The following is a 16,726-nucleotide window of genomic DNA, read 5'->3' on the forward strand; positions in this document are numbered from 1 at the left end:
CACATCATTCTTCTAATGATGTGATCCCATTATCAAATGACAACTCATGTCTATGGCTAGGAAATCTTAGCCATCTTTGATCAATGAGCTATTACACTAGAGGCTCAATATGGACACTGTGTTGTCTTTGTATCCACACATGTACTTGAGTTTACAATGAATACAATTATAGCATGGATAATAAACGATTATCATGAACAAGGAAATATGATAATAACTTATTTATTATTGCCTCTAAGGCATATTTCCAACACCTCTAATGTTGAACATGTTGACGAGGAGTGATTAGTTACTATTATTCCCGAGGACATGGGAGAAGCCTGGTTATTAGTAATCATATAAAGTGGGCATTCGTACAGTATTTTGATGATATGTATGGTTCATGTAGTCGAATGTATTTGCGATCCAATCACGATCCATCCCGCGATCGAATCACGAACGTCCCGGTCAAATGCCAAATGGCCGACTGATACGTCTCCAACGTATCTATAATGTTTGATGGTTTCATGCTATTATCTTGTTAAACTTTGGATGTTTTGCATGCCTTTTATATATTTTTTGGAACTAACTTATTAACTCAGTGCCAAGTGCCAGTTCCTGTTTTTTTCATGTTTTTGACCCCTTTCAGAGGAGAATTTGAAATGGAGTCCAAATGGAAGAAAATCCCTGAAAAGATTTTTTCTGGAATGGAAGAAGATCGGGGAGCTTGGGAGCCAAGGCAGGGGAGCCTCAGGGGCCCCACAAGCCCCCACCCCGCGGCCAGGGGGAGGCCGCGCCATCCAGGCTTGTGGGCCCCCTGAGCGTCCCCTGACCTAGAGGTTGAGCCTATAAATTCCCTAAAAATCCCAAAAAAATCAGGAGATCATCGAAAGTACTTTTCCACCGCCGCAAGCTTCTGTCTCCGCAAGATCCCATCTGGGGCATGTCCTGGTGCCCTGCCGGAGGGGAGATTCGGACACGGAGGGCTTCTTCATCAACACCATGACCTCTCCGATGATGCGTGAGTAGTTCACCATAGACCTACAGGTCCATAGCTAGTAACTAGATGGCTTCTTCTCTCTCTTGGATCTTCAATACAAAGTTCTCCATGATCTTCATGGAGATCTATCCGATGTAATCTTCTTTTGCGGTGTGTTTGTCGAGATCCGATGAATTGTGGATTTATGATCAGATTATCTATGAATCTTATTTGAGTTTCTTCTGATCTCTCTTATGCATGATTTCATATCCTTGTAAATCTCTTCGAGTTGTGGGTTTTGTCTGGCCAACTAGAACTATGATTATTGCAATGGGAGAAGTGCTTGGTTTTGGGTTCATACCATGCGGTGACCTCACCTAGTGACAGAAGGGGTAGCGAGGCACGCATCATGTTGTTTCCATCAAGGGTAAAAAGATGGGGTTTTCATCATTGGTTTGAGATTATCCCTCTACATCATGTCATCTTGCTTAAAGCGTTACTCTGTTCGTCATGAACTCAATACACTAGATGCATGCTAGATAGCGGTCGATGTGTGGAGTAATAGTAGTAGATGCAGAAAGTATCGGTCTACTTGTCTCGGACGTGATGCCTATGTGTATGATCATTGCCTTAGATATCGTCATGACTTTGCGCGGTTCTATCAATTGCTCGACAGTAATTTGTTCACCCACCGTGATATTTGCTATTATGAGAGAAGCCTCTAGTGAACACTATGGCCCCCAGGGTCTACTCCACACCATATTTTCGGCCTTACACTTTTTACTTTGTTTCTCTTTTCGCCTTCATATCTCACTTTGCAAACAATCTTGAAGGGATTGACAACCCCTTTGAAGCGTTGGGTGCAAGCTTGTTTGTGTTTGAGCAGGTACTCTGGACTTGACGAGGACCTCCTTCTGGATCGATACCTTGGTTCTCAAACTAAGGGAAATACTTACTGCTCCTGTGCTGCATCACCATTTCCTCTTCAAGGGAAAAACCGACGCAAACCATAGAAGTAACAAGAAGAATTCCTAAGCGCCAGGGAAGGACTTTTGTTGCCGCAGCAGAAGAATTTCTGGCGCCGTTGCCGGGGAGGATCAAGTCAAGAATAGTCTCCCGTCAACATGCCAATTTCTGGCGCCGATGCCGGGGAGGAAGATCAAGTCAAGAACTCAACCAAGTAGGTGTCGCAAACTCATGTCTTTCATTTACTTTGTTTGCCAGTTGCCTCTCGTTTTCCTCTCCCCCACTTCACCAATTTTCCTTTTTTGTTCGCCCTTTTTCTCGCCTACTCTTTGTGTGCTTGTGTGCTTGCTCGCTTGCTGGAGTCACCATGAATGAAAACACCAAACTTTGTGACTTCTCGAATACTAATAATAATGATTTTATTAGTACTCCGATTGCTCTCGACACTAGTGCGGAGTCATACGAAATCAATGCCGCTTTGCTGAATCCTGTTATGAAAGAGCAATTCTCTGGCCTTCCTAGTGAAGATGTCGCATCCCATCTGAATACCTTCATAGAGCTTTGCGATATGCAAAATAAAAAAGATGTGGATAATGACGTGATTAAATTGAAGCTTTTTCCTTTCTCGTTGCGAGATCGCGCAAAAACATGGTTTTCTTCTTTGCTCAAAAATAGTATCGATTCTTGGGATAAGTGCAAAGATGCTTATATATCCAAGTATTTTCCGCCGGCTAAGATTATCTCTCTCTGTAATGATATCATGAATTTCAAGCAACTTGATCATGAACATGTTGCACAATCTTGGGAGAGAATGAAATTAATGATTAGAAATTGTCCCGCTCATGGCTTCAGTCTTTGGATGATTATTCAAATCTTTTACGCTGGTTTGAATTTCGCTTCTAGAAATATCTTGGACTCCACCTCAGGTGGAACATTCATGGAAATCACGTTAGGGGAAGCCACAAAGCTCTTAGACAACATCATGACAAACTACTCTCAGTGGCACATTGAAAGGTCACCTACTAGTAAGAAGGTACATGCTATAGAAGAAATTAACTCATCGAGTGCTAAGATGGACGAGTTAATGAATTTGTTTGCTAGTAGAAGAGCTCCTTTGGATCCTAATGATATTCCTTTGTCTTATTTGATTTAGAGTAGCAACGCTAGCTTGGACGTTAATTTTGTTGGTAGGAATAACTTTGGCAACAACAATGCTTTTAGAGGAAACTATGTTCCTAGGCCTTTTCCTAGTAACTCCTCCAATAACTTTGGCAACTACTACAACAATACTCATGGAAATTAAAATAGATTACCCTCTGATCTAGAGATTAATATGAAAGAGTTCATCAACTCTCAAAAGATTTTCAATGCGTCCATAGAGGAAAAACTACTCAAAATTGAAGATTTGGCTAACAGCGTTGATAGAATTTCTTGTGATGTTGATGCTTTGAAAGTTAGATGTGCTCCTCCCAAAATCAACATGGATGAAACTTTGAAAGCTATGCGTGTTTCCATGATTGAGAGCCAAGAAAGAACCGCCCAAATTCGTGCTAGACATGAATGGCTTAAAAAGGCGTGTTCTCGTGATGAGAATCACAAAGATCTTAAAGTGCTTGGTGTGACTCCCATTGAATCTTTGTTTTCTTTTGTCAAACCTAATGATTATGGGGCTGGATATGAATCCACTTTGGTTGAAAAGTGCCCCAATGATTCGGAGTCCATCTATCTTGATGCTAAAAGCATTAAAAGTGGAGTAGAAGATGTTAAAACTTTGAGTAGTAATGAAATTACTACCCTGGATTTCAAGGAATGCAATTATGATAGTTGCTCCTTGATTGAATGCATTTCTTTGATGAAATCCATGTTGAACTCTCCACACGCTTATGGCCAAAACAAGGCCTTTACCGATCATATCGTCGAAGCTATGATAAAATATCTTGAAGAGAAACTTGAATTGGAAGACTCTATCCCTAGAAAGCTTCATGATGAGTGGGAACCTACCATCAAAATCAAAATAAAAAACTATGAGTGCAATGCTTTGTGTGATTTGGGTGCTAGTGTTTCTGCGATTCCAAAGTCTTTAGGTGATGTTCTGGGTTTTAATGAGATTGAAGAGTGTTCTCTTAATTTGCATCTTGCCGATTCTACTGTCAAGAAACCCATGGGAAGGATCAATGATGTTCTTATTATTGCAAATAGGAACTATGTACCCGTGTATTTCATTGTGCTTGACATTGATTGCAATCCTACATGCCCTATTATTCTTGGTAGACCTTTCCTAAGGACTATCGGTGCTATCATCGATATGAAGGAAGGGAATATTAGATTTCAATTTCCTTTAAGGAAGGGCATGGAACACTTTCCTAGAAATAAAATAAGATTGCCTTATGAATCCATGATGAGGGCCACTTATGGTTTGAGCACCAAAGACGACGATACGTGATTCTATCGCGTCTATGCCTAGCTAAGGGCGTTAAACAATAGCGCTTGTTGGGAGGCAACCCAATGAATTTATCTTTTTCTTTCTGTTTTGTTGCGTCCACACTTTCATAATTCTGTTGCGATTGTGTTTTTTGTGTTTCTTTTTGTGTTTGAGCCAAGCAAAGCCTTTATGACTAGTCTTGGTAATGGTTATTTGATCCTGCTGGAAAAAGACAGAAACTTTTCGCTCACGAGATGATTTTTCATTTTTATTCAGAAAGAGATTTTGAGTTGATTCTTTTATATGCTGATTGATATACTTTTTCCCAGGCCTTCGTAATTGTTCAGAGTTTTTGAGGTACCAAAAGTATACGAAGTATACAGATTGCTACAGACTGCTCTGTTTTTGACAAATTCTGTTTTTGTTGAGTTGGTTGCTTGTTTTGATGAAACTATGGTTAGTATCGGGGGGTACTAGCCATGGAAAAGTGAGAATACAGTAGCACATCATCAATATAGATAGAATTAAAGTTTGGTACAGCACCAAAAGAAGTGGTAGTTTGTTTTCTTATACTAACGTTATCACGAGTTTCTGTTTAAGTTTTGTGTTGTGAAGTTTTCAAGTTTTGGGTGATGTTCTCATGGACAAAGAGATAAGGACCGGAAAGAGCTCAAGCTTGGGGATGCCCAAGGCATCCCAAGCCAAATTCAAGGACACCAAAAAGCCTAAGATTGGGGATGCCCCGGGAAGGCATCCCCTCTTTCGTCTTCAATCCATCGGTAACATTACTTGGAGCTATATTTTTATTCACCACATGATATGTGTTTTGCTTGGAGCATCTTGTATCTTAGGAGTCTTTTCTTTTTGTTGTGTCACAATCATCCTTGCTGCACACCTTTTTGAGAGAGAGAGACATGCACTCATCGTGATTTTGCTAGAATGCTCATAGTGCTTCACTTATATCTTTTAAGCTAGATACTTTTGCTCTTGTGCTTCACTTATATATTTAGAGCACGGCGGTGCGTGATTTGGTAGTGGGCTTATGCTATGAAAGTAGTCCCAAAAGTGATAGATACCCAAAAAAGATGCAAAATCCTCCATCTTCATGTGCATTGAGTAGAAAGAGAAGTTTTGATTCCTCTCAAATAGTTTTGACACATGGATTTGGTAATATTCAAAGTCATGTTAGTAGGGTGTTGTGAATCTAGAAATACTTGTGTTGAAGTTAGTGATTCCCGTAGCATGCACGTATGGTGAACCGCTATGTTAGGAAGTCGGAGCATAATTGATCTATTGATTGTCATCCTTTGTGTGTAGGTCAGGATCGCGCGATGGTTTACACCTACCAACCCTTCCCCTCGGAGTCTGCGTTTAGCACTTTGTTTCAATTACTAATAAAAACTTTTGCAACAAGTATGTGAGTTCTTCATGACTAATGTGCACCCATGGTATAGATGCACTTTCACCTTCCACCATTGCTAGCCTCTCTAGTGCCGCGCAATTCTCGCCGGTGCACAAACCCACAAAATTCCTTCCTCAAAACAGCCACCATATCTACCTACTATGGCATTTTCATAGCCATTCCGAGATATATTGCCATGCAACTCCCACCGTTCCGTCTTAAGACTTGTGCCGTCACTCTCATATTGCCATTGCATGATCGTAAGATAGCTAGCGAGATGTTTCAACGCCATACGACATGCTAGATCATTGCACATCCCGGTACACTGCCAGGGGCATTTCCTATAGAGTCATCATCATTTTGGGCTCTGAGTAAATAAAAGTGTGATGATCATCATTATTAGAGCATTGTCCCATGTGAGGAAATAAAAATAAAAATAAAAAGAGGCCAAAGAGCCCAAAAATAAAAAAAAAAGGGAGAAAGAAAAAAAAAGAAAAAAAAGAGGCCTAAGAGCCCAAATAAAAAAAAGAGAAAAATAGAGAAGGAACAATGCTACTATCTTTTTCCACACTTGTGCTTCATGATAGCACCATGTTATTCATGATTGAGAGCTTCTTCCTTTGTCACTACCATATGCTAGTGGGAATCTTCCTTATATAACTTGGCTTGTATATTCCAATGATGGGCTTCCTCAGAATTTCCCTAGGTCTTCGTGAGCAAGCAAGTTGGATGCACACCCACTAGTTTTCCTTTTGAGCTTTTACATACTTATAGCTCTAGTGCATCTCTTGTATGGCAATCCCTACTCATTCACATTGATATCTATTAATGGGCATCTCCATAGCCTTTTGATACGCCAAGTCAATGTGACCATCTCCTCCTTTTTGTCTCACAACCACCACCACACTCTATTCCACCTATAGTTCTATATCCATGGCTCGCGCTCATGTATTGCGTGATAGTTATAAAAAGTTTGAGAAAGCAAGAGTGCGAAAACAATTACTTGGCCAATACCGGGGTTGTGCATGATTTACATTAGTTGTGTGAGGATGATGGAGCATAGCCAGACTATATGATTTTGTAGGGATAACTTTCTTTGGCCTTGTTATTTTGAAAGTTCATGATTACCTTGCTAGTTTGCTTGAAGTATTATTTTTTTCATGTCAATAGAAAACTATTGTTTTGAATCTTACGGATCTGAATATTCATGTCACGTGAAAGAAGTTGCAAAGGACAACTATGCTAGGTAGAATTCCACATCAAAAATTCATTGTTTATCACTTCCCTACTCGAGGACGAGCAGGAGTTAAGCTTGGGGATGCTTAATACGTCTCCAACGTATCTATAATTTTTGATGGTTTCATGCTATTATCTTGTTAAACTTTGGATGTTTTGCATGCCTTTTATATATTTTTTGGAACTAACTTATTAACTCAGTGCCAAGTGTCAGATCCTGTTTTTTCCATGTTTTTGACCCCTTCCAGAGGAGATTTTGAAACGGAGTCCAAACGGAAGAAAATCCCCGAAAAGATTTTTTTCTAGAACAGAAGAAGATCGGGGAGCTTGGGAGCCAAGGCAGGGGAGCCTCAGGGGCCCCACAAGCCCCCTCCCCACGGCCAGGGGGGAGGCCACGCCATCCAGGCTTGTGGGCCCCCTGAGCGTCTACTGCTAGCAGTCCCCGGCAACGACACTAGAGAAATGTTGTTGACGTGTTCCTGACTTGATGCCTCCCCGGCAACGAAGCCAGAACTGCTCCCAGATGCTCAACAATTAGCAATTGTCTTGCAATGGCCCACCAGCGCGTGGGTTCGCGGCAGTTTTCGAGGGTAGAGTATTCAATCCAAATTTGTTGGTTCGCCCGACAGGAAGTGAAGGATACTCTCAAGTATTACCAGCTGAATGTGTCAGATTCAACCACACCTGAAAGATTAGTATCTGCAAGCAAAGTATCAGTAGCAAAGTAGTATGATAGCAACGGTGCTAGAAACGATCTGGTGACAAGGCAAACTATTCCTAATTGTTGTATCAATGGGGCCAGAAGTTGATCGTGGACGAAAAATATTCTTTCCCGTCAACGGCGCGAGAAAAAGTATTGTAGCATGTAGTAGCAGTGTAACGAGTATCATCAGTGGCAAGGAACAGCAGTAGTGACAGCAGTAGCAAGTGGCAACAGTAGCAAGTAACAGCAGTAGCAAGTAGCAGCAGAGCAAAGCAAGTAATAGCAGCAGAGCGAAACAAGTAATAGCAGTAGTGGGACAAACTCGTAGGCAATGGGTCGGTGATTCATTTGGATGACATTCATCATGCAACAGTTATAACACGGAGAGATATGTGGCTAGCTCCCGTTCGTCAATGTGATGTAGGCATGCATTCTGTGTGTAGTCATATGTGCTTAGGGAAAAGAACTTGCATGACATCTATTGTCCATCCCTCCTGTGGCAGCGGGGTCCAAAAGTATACTACGGGATATTAAGGTTCTCCTTTTAATAAAGAACCGGAACAACGCATTAGCACTTGGTGAACACATGAACTCCTCAAACTATGGTCATCATCGGGAGTGGTTCCGGTTATTGTCACTCCGGGGTTGTCGGGTCATAACACATAGTAGGTAACTACAACTTGCAAGATCGGATCTAAAACACACATATATTGGTGACAACTTAATAATTTCAGATCTGAAATCATGGCACTTGGGCCCTAGTGACAAGCATTAAGCATGGCAAAGTAGTAGCAACATCAATCTCAAAACATAGTGGATACTAGGGAACAATCCCCGTCAAAACTAACTCGATTAGATGATAGATCTCATCCTACTCATCACGGCCCAGCGAGCCTACGAATAGATTACTCACGAACGATGAAGAGCTTCATGGAATTGGAGAGGGAAGAAGGTTGACGATGACGATGGCGACGATTTCCCCTCTCCGGAGCCCAAAACGGACTCCAGATCTGCCCTCCAGATGAAGAACAGGATGTGGCGGCGCCTCCGTACCGCAAACGCGATGGAATCTTCTCTTCTGTTTTTTTCGGGACGAAAGTGAATTTATAGAGCTGAGTTTGGGTGCGGCAGAGCCACGTGGGCCCCACAAGATTGGTTGCCGCGGCCAGGGGGGGCGGCAACAAGGCTTGTGGCCCACTGGCCCATCCCCTCCGGTGCATCTTTGCACAGGTATTTTTCATATTTTCCAGAAATATTCTCCGTAAATTTTTAGGACGTTCCGAGAACTTTCATTTATACACAAAAACAACACCATGGCAATTCTGCTGAAAACAACGTCAGTCCGGGTTAGTTCCAATCAAATCATGCAAATTAGAGTCCAAAACAAGGGCAAAAGAGTTTGGAAAAGTAGATACGATGGAGACGTATCAACTCCCCCAAGCTTAAAACCTTGCTTGTCCTCAAGAAAATCAGTTGACAAACTGAAAGAGAAAGAAAAACTTTGACAAACTCTGTTTGATCTTGTTGTTGCAACTATGTCTAACTCGTAACCAGAATTTCAGCAAGATCACTAGTTAACCACATAAGCAAGTGACACAAAGGTCTCATGGTAAACTAATATCAATGGCATAATCAGCTAGCGAGCAAATAATAATGAGTTTCAGATACCAACAATTCAATCAAAACAAGCATGAAGAAATATGAATAGGTGGTATCTCGCTAGCTCTTTCTGAGACCGCAAAACATAAATGCAGAGCACTTTCAAAGATCAAGGGCTGACTAAACATTGTAATTCATAGCAACGAAGATCTAGTCATAGTCATACTGAATATCAATCAAAAGCAAAGCATAAAAATGACAGAGGTGCTCTCTAATTGGTGCTTATATAAGAAGAGGATGACTCAACAGGAAAATAAATAGACAGGCCCTTCGCAGAGGGAAGCATTGATTTGCAGAGGTGCCAGAGCTCAAGCTTTGAAAACAGAGATAATAATTTTGGGTGGCATGCTTTCATTGTCAACGCAATGACCAAGAGTTCTCAATATCTTCCATGCTATTCATGCTATAGGCGGTTCCCAAACAGAAAAGTAAAGTTTTAACTCCCCCACCACCAATCAATCACACTCCACGGCTAGCCGAATCCTCGGGTACCGTCCATACTAACATCAATCCGGGGGGAGTCTTGTTTTACAGTTATGTTTTCGATTTAAGCCTGGAACCGGGCATCCCAATTACCGGCCCCTTACTCGTGAATGATAGTGAATAAACACATGTCGAGGATAACACGCCTAACATGGAAGATACCAATAGCCCCCTGTCACCACAAGAGCGGTTCGGGCATGCAAAACAGATTATTTCTTGAAGGTTTAGATAATGGCACATGCAAATTTACTTGGAACGGCAGGTAAATACCGCAAATAGGTAGGTATGGTGGACTCTCATGGAAAAACTTTTGGGTTTATGGAAGTGGATGCACAAGCAGTATTCCGCCTAGTACAAGTGAAGTATAGCAAAAGATTGGGAAGCGACCAACTAGAGAGCGACAACAGTCATCAGGATGCAATGAGTTTGACTAACATGGAGTGCAAGCATGAACAGGATATAAATCACCATGAACACGAACATCATAGAGGCTATGTTGATTTTGTTTCAACTACATGCATGAACATGCGCCAAGTCAAGCCACTTGAATCATTCAAAAGAGAATACCATCCTATCATACTACATCATAGTCATCTCGAAATCTATGTTGGCATTCAAGACAAACCATTATAAGCTCCTAGCTAAATAAGCATGGCATCAGAAACTATGATCTCTAAGTTGTCATTGCAAACATGGTTATCTCACAACAAAGCTGAATCTGGGACGACAAGCTAGTCATATTTACAAAAACAAAATAGATAGAGTTCATACCAGCTTTTCCAGTCTTGGTCACTTCTTCATATATCATCATTATTGCCTTTCACTTGCATGATCGAATGATGTGAATAATAATAAGAGTGCTCGTGCATTGGCCTAAGCTGAATCTGCAGGCAAACACAAAGGAGAAGACAAAGTAATATGGCTCTTTGAAAGCTAAACAGGTATGCAAGCAAGAACCACTAAACATTGTAACCAATATGTTCTACCTTGACCCAAAGAAAAAGAAAACTATTTACACGGGAAAGCTACCAACAAGCTAAAAGAAGAAAGGAAAGTCTTTTTGGGTTTTCTCAAAAGGACACAAAACAAGAAAACAGGAAAACGAAAATAAACTAGCATGGATAATACAGTGGCAAAGTCTGAACACCGACGAACAAAGTGAAAGCATAAGCATGAATGTAAGGAGAACACGTACTCCCCCAAGCTTAGGCTTTTGGCCTAGCTTGGTCTACTCTCAAGGATGGTCCTGGCAAAACCCAAAATCATAATCGGGGTTATACAGGAGCGTTGCAACCACTGCCTGAATAGCTGCCTCACGAAGACGAGCAGTCGTCGCCTCCCTCTCATCTCCTCTGCCTCTCCTATGGTTATGTAGTGTCTCCGTTTTACCTGAAAGTCAAAGAAAGCAGGAGCAGGAAGGGTAATATGGAAGACACACTTCCGGTTAAATATCAATCGGTATAGGAGGGATTCATCATCCCTCTCAAGGAACTGGTAGCGTGTCATAGCGACGCGGTCAAGGAAAGCTGTATGGAGCGGGGGATCTCCTGCGCGAATGGGTACTCCAAGAAAATTTGCCATGCGAGTGGCATAGATGCCGCCAAAGAAATCCCCCTCAATAGCATTCTTATTCAGCCTCCTTGCTATAATAGCTCCCATGTTGAAGCTTTTGTCACCCGTAACTGCGCTCTTAAGGATACTAAGGTCGGATGCGCATAGGTGAGAATGCTCAACCTTACCGTTAATGCATCTACCTATGAAGAGGGCGAAGTAGTGCAAGGCAGGGAAATGAATGCTTCCTATGGTAGCTTGCGTGATGTCTCTAGTTTCTCCAACAAATATACTAGAGAAAAAAATCTCTAACCGAAGATTTAGCAGGATCTTTAAGATTACCCCCATCGGGTATTTTGCAAATTCTGTTAAAATCCTCCAAATCCATGGCGTAGGATTTATCATACAGATCAAACAGTACGAATGAGTCACGGCCAACTGAAAATTTAAATCTACGCACGAAAGAGGCAGTGAGCAAAGCATACTGTTCACATTTATCTGAGAGAAATTCTTCTAACCCGGCATTGCGGACAAGTGTATCAAACTCATCCTTGAAGCCTGCTTCAATCATGAACTCATCAGAAGGCCATTCACATGGTTGTACCGGTGCGTCCCTTAGTTGATAAGGATCGGGCTCCCGAATAGAAAGACGGGGACCCTTCTTACTTGAGGAACCACCATGAAACTTCCTCCTGAACATAATTCTTTTTGCTGAAATTTTGAAGTTCAAGAGAAAAGTGAATAAAGACCAACCACACCTTGTAGCAACTACTCCTACTAGTGTCTAGAGATCGTATCACACGCTAAAACTACTTGGGACCAGCTAAAATCAACATTTCAAGCTCAAGAACAGGGTCACCAAGGTAGTAAGAATACGCAAAGGATAAAGCACAAGAGCAAAAACTAATTGGACCAATGGAGGAGTCACCTACCAAGGAGTAATTTCACCAAAACGGTTCGGAGAATGGTGCTTTGAGCAAGGAGATCGAAAATCACACCCAAATGAGCAAGAACACGGGTTTGAGCTGCGAAACGATTTTTTTCTGGAGGTAGATGAAGAGGATGGGAGCTGGAATGAGTGGAGGGGGTCCTTGTGGGCCCCACAAGCTTGCTTGCCGCAGCCAGGGGGTGGCCGCGGTGACAGGGCTTGTGGCCCACCGGTGTGGCCCCCAGGCCAGCTCTCAGTCCCAGTACTATTCAAATATTCCAGAAAAAATCATACTAGATTTTCAGGACCATCGGAGAACTTTTATTTTTGGGGTATTTTTCTCCGGGACGCTAAAACAAAAAACAGGGAAAACTAAACTAAACCTATCATTTTTCTTCTAAGCAAAAGAAAGTGAAAGCTTAAAACAGAGGTATGTGACTCTTCGATTCATCCATTTCATGGTCATCGAAAGAAATCCATCAATGGGGTTGATCAAATCCTTATGACAAAACTTTCTTGAATCGCAAAAGAGAACGGAGAATTTTCGAATAGCCACTAAGTCACCTCAATGGGGATATGTATCTCCCCAACAAGCAAATCATACTTCATCTTGACACGAGGAATAGGGCATTAAAAGCTCCCAATAAGAATCGATGAAGTTTTTTTGATAGCATTGATCCAATGTACTTGATATCGTTTCTTCGGAAAGTGCATTGTATGCTCATTACCATTGACATGGAAAGTGACATTGCCTTTGTTGCAATCTATAACAGCCCCTGCCGTGTTTAAAAAGGGTCTTTCGAGGATGACAGCCATGGCATCGTCCTCGGGAATTTCCAAGATAACAATGTTTGTTAAGATAGTGGTGTTAGCAACCACAACAGGCACATCCTCGCAAATGCCGACACGGAAAGTAGTTGATTTGTCGGCCATTTGCAGAGAAATTTCAGTGGGTGTCAACTTATCCAGTTCAAGTCTATGATAAAGAGAGAGAGGCATAACACTAACTCTGGCTCCAAGGTCACATAAGGCAGTTCTTACGTAGTTTCCTTCAATGGAGCAAGGTATAGTGGGCACTCCGGGATCACCAAGTTTCTTAGGAGTTCCACCTTTGAAAGTGTAATTGGCAAGCATGGTGGAGATCTCAAGATCTGGTATCTTCCGTTTATTGGTCGCGATATATCTCATGTACTTGGCATATGGAGACATTTTGAGCATATCAACTAACCGCATCTGCAGAAAGACGGGTCTTATCATTTCAATAAAGCGCTCAAAATCCTCATCATCCTTTTTCTTGGATAGCTTAGGAGGAAAGGGCATAGGTCTCTGAACCCATGGCTCTCTTTCTTTACCATGCTTCCTAGCAGTGAAGTCATTCTTATCGTATCTCTTAGGTTGTGGGTTATCAGGATTAACCGTAGGTTCAATCTCCACATCCTTATCATTGCTAGCTTGAGCAGTATTATGAACATCGCTGTCCATATTGTCACCAGGTCCATGTTCATCACCAGATTGTGTTTTTGGATCAAACGTAGAAATATCATTTGGTTCTTCAGGTGTGGAAGTATTTGGTGAACTGACATGCAGGTTTCTATCATCCTTCTTCTTCTCCTTAGGATGATTGGGTGTATCAGCATTAATTCCTTGAGAATCTTGATCAATTCTCTTAGGATGACCCTCAGGATACAAAGGTTCCTAAGTCATTTTGCCTCCTCTAGTAATGTGTGGGGACCCCGATTAGCAAGTCGAGTTCGCTGTGCCCAGTGACCCCAAGGATCAATGTTCACTGAACACAGATACTAAATAATAGTCTTACATCCAAGTACCGAAATTATTACATCAAACGACCAGAAGGTCGGGTTCAAGAGCGAGGCCTAAAGCCAAATTAAACGGATACATCGAGTAGCGGAAACTCGTAAGGGCTAAGCGGTGCCCATGCCATCAAGCCTACACCAACAGGCATTCTGACTTGGAAGCGTCCTAGATCGCAGGTTCGTCTCCGATGGCGTACTCGTCGCCAAACTCCGGTCCTTCCATGTCTAGTCAATAATATAACCAGTGGCAAGCCAATGAGTACTTTGAATGTACTCGCAAACAGCCCATGATATGAACAATTAAAGTGAAGGATAACAATATCATGCATATTTAGTGTAACTCATCTGGGTGGAATGATCATGTATATGCATCAAGCTGAAGAATTACTCTTGAAGAACAGGTTACAGATATCAACATATCTGCTAAGGGTTGAACACACCGGGTTCACCCTATATGCCAAGTCATCGGACTTGTCATAACCTCAATGTATTAATGAGGGCTAGACCATCCGGGTTTACCCTATATGCCAAGTCACTAAACTTGGTCATATTATTACTCTCATAACAACACCTTTTTAACACCACACACACACACACTTGGTTTATGCGGAAATGCTGGACGTAGTTTAAGCAGCACCACCCAACTGTCCTTGACCGTGGACACGGCTATTCGAATAGTTTGACACTCTGCAGAGGTAGTACGCTGGACCCACGAGAAATGGGAAACTTCCGTGTCATCCACGACTCGCGGTATATCACATATACCCGAGGTAAGTACCCGATCATCATCTTTCCCCTGACGATACTAGACAAAGAGGTCCACTCGATTGGTACCCAGCCCACATGTTGTACGTCTTACGAGCACCGACTCTGCACAGTATCAACCATGCGGGGACCAACGGTGTGCCTGGAACTCATAATAATGGCATAGTCATCCTACCTGGCACGACCCCATCACGAGAGTGACACCGATCACTCCCGCCACTAGTAATGTGGCTCTTTGCTAGTACCGACCAGAGTAATCAACAAAGCCCCGTCCCATAAAGGGGTAACGTGGTCGTACTGGTAAGGTTGGGACGGTCGTCACATCATAAATCTAATCCCATTTCCGAAACCATACTCACACAAAAACACCGGTGCATCACTTCACCAAAAGTGATCACCAACTCATCATCACCCTCGGGCATTAGTGGCACCCGATGGGGTTTTCATAAACTCTTTATTTAACTCATCATCATGCTCATGATAATATGCTCTATCTTTACTTGTCAACATGGTATTAGCATGACCCTCAAGGGGTAGGGTCAAGCTCAATGCAATGATCTTACTCTACTAGTCAACATGACAGTAGCATGATCCTCATAGATGGTAGGGTCAAGCTCATCATGCTTGTGCTCCGAGGAGCCATATGAATAACATTACTATCATGCAAGTGCTTCGAAGAAGCCTTCGGTACCATCACCATAATGATGAACCGGCATCGTGATCACATGCAACGGGAGAATACCAACTATACTAGCATGCAACAATGTTTGTGCTCAAGTCATGGTCAAAGGGCTGCTTGCCTTGGTCAGCTAGGTATCCGGGGTCTTCGAGGTCTTCCGCTCCGGATCCTCCATCACTCGGTAATTCTACCGTCGAGAAAGGAATAAATAAATAATAGCTCACACCAAAATAGATCACAAGGTGCCTTTAAAAATGTTGCAAAGCTTGAATAAATTCAGTTTATTATTTTGGAAAATGTTTCCTATGGTTTTTATTAGCTAAGCATATTTATTTAAAAGAAAACAGGAGCAAACAAATGCTTTTAATATCATTTTATTATACCAAAACAGGTTCTGTTTTTGATAAATGTCAAACTCTACAGAATCAATTACTACACATTTTTAGAAAATTGTTGGTGGAAGAATCATATTTTTCTACTAGCTAAATATTTTTATAAAAATCATTTAAGCTGCAGGTTAAAAATAAAAGAAAAAGGCCAGGGGGAGACCCAGTCGGCCTAGCCAGCAGACCGGCCACCAGGCACGCGCGGGCCAGGTTCAAACCTGACCTGCGGGCCCCTAGGGTCAGTGTCAGCGGTTGCGTGCACTGGCTGCCCCAGGACACCGACAGGTGGGATCCACCTGTCGGGTCCTTCTCCTACCTCCAGCCAGAGAGGTGGAGACGGACGTCGGCGAGGCTACCGTTGCCCTTGGGCCAATCTAGGAGCGGGAATGGGTCCCTCATTCCTCCGCCTACCTGCTCATGGTCGGGATGTCACCGGAGGTGGTCTGGGTCGCCGGCGACGAGGTGATCGTGGCGGAAAGGTTTCAGGTTGGCGTCGAGCTAGTGGCTAGGGGCACGGATTCGCTCGGGAAAGTTGGGGGAAATGATCCTGGCGTCAAGGGGAGTGCAATGGGAGGTCGGGCGGCGCAGGAGCCGGCGTGTAGCCGGCGTGTAGGGGCCTCGGTCGATCTCGAGCACCGGGGCTCTACGAGCTCGATTGGGCGGCTAGGGCGAGTCTAGTGGTTGTGCTGAAGCTGCCTGGGGGTGCTGGGGTGCCGGGGGGACCTATTTATAGGCCAGCAGCGGTGAGCCGACTCGGGCGCGCCGGTGACCCAC

Source organism: Hordeum vulgare, chromosome 4H, assembly GCF_904849725.1.
Source record: "Hordeum vulgare subsp. vulgare chromosome 4H, MorexV3_pseudomolecules_assembly, whole genome shotgun sequence".
Taxonomy (NCBI): Eukaryota; Viridiplantae; Streptophyta; class Magnoliopsida; order Poales; family Poaceae; genus Hordeum; species Hordeum vulgare.